The following is a 742-nucleotide window of genomic DNA, read 5'->3' as shown; positions in this document are numbered from 1 at the left end:
ACAAGCTCCATGTCATCTATAAGTCCTTGCTAGGTAAAGTCCCCCCTTATCTCAGCTCGCTGGTCACCATAGCATCACCCACCTACCTGTAGCACGCGCTCCAGCAGGTATATCTCTCTGGTCACCACCAAAACCAATTCTTTCTTTGGGCGCCTCTCCTTCCAGTTTTCTGCTGCCAATGACTGGAACGAACTACAAAAATCTCTGAAACTGGAAACACTTATCTCCCTCACTAGATTTAAGCACCAGCTGTCAGAGCAGCTCACAGATGACTGCACCTGTACATAGCCCACCTATAATTTAGCCCAAACAACTACCTCTTTCCCTACTGTATTTATTTTATTTTATTTATTTTGCTCCTTTGCACCCCATTATTTTTCTTTCTACTTTTGCACATTCTTCCACTGCAAATCTACCAATCCAGTGTTTTACTTGCTATATTGTATTTACTTTGCCACCATGGCCTTTTTTTTGCCTTTACCTCCCTTATCTCACCGCATTTGCTCACATCATATATAGACTTGTTTCTACTGTATTATTGACTGTATGTTTGTTTTACTCCATGTGTAACTCTGTGTTGTTGTATGTGTCGAACTGCTTTGCTTTATCTTGGCCAGGTCGCAATTGTAAATGACAACTTGTTCTCAACTAGCCTACATGGTTAAATAAAGGTGGGGGAAAAAAATAATAATACATTTGAGAAACGTTCTTGTGTATTCTACGCAACGACGCAGTTTACGTT

The sequence above is a fragment of the Oncorhynchus mykiss genome, chromosome 13 (genome assembly GCF_057628025.1).
Source record: "Oncorhynchus mykiss isolate SJ-2025 chromosome 13, ASM5762802v1, whole genome shotgun sequence".
Lineage (NCBI taxonomy): Eukaryota > Metazoa > Chordata > Actinopteri > Salmoniformes > Salmonidae > Oncorhynchus > Oncorhynchus mykiss.
Note: the sequence above shows the minus strand (reverse complement) of the source record.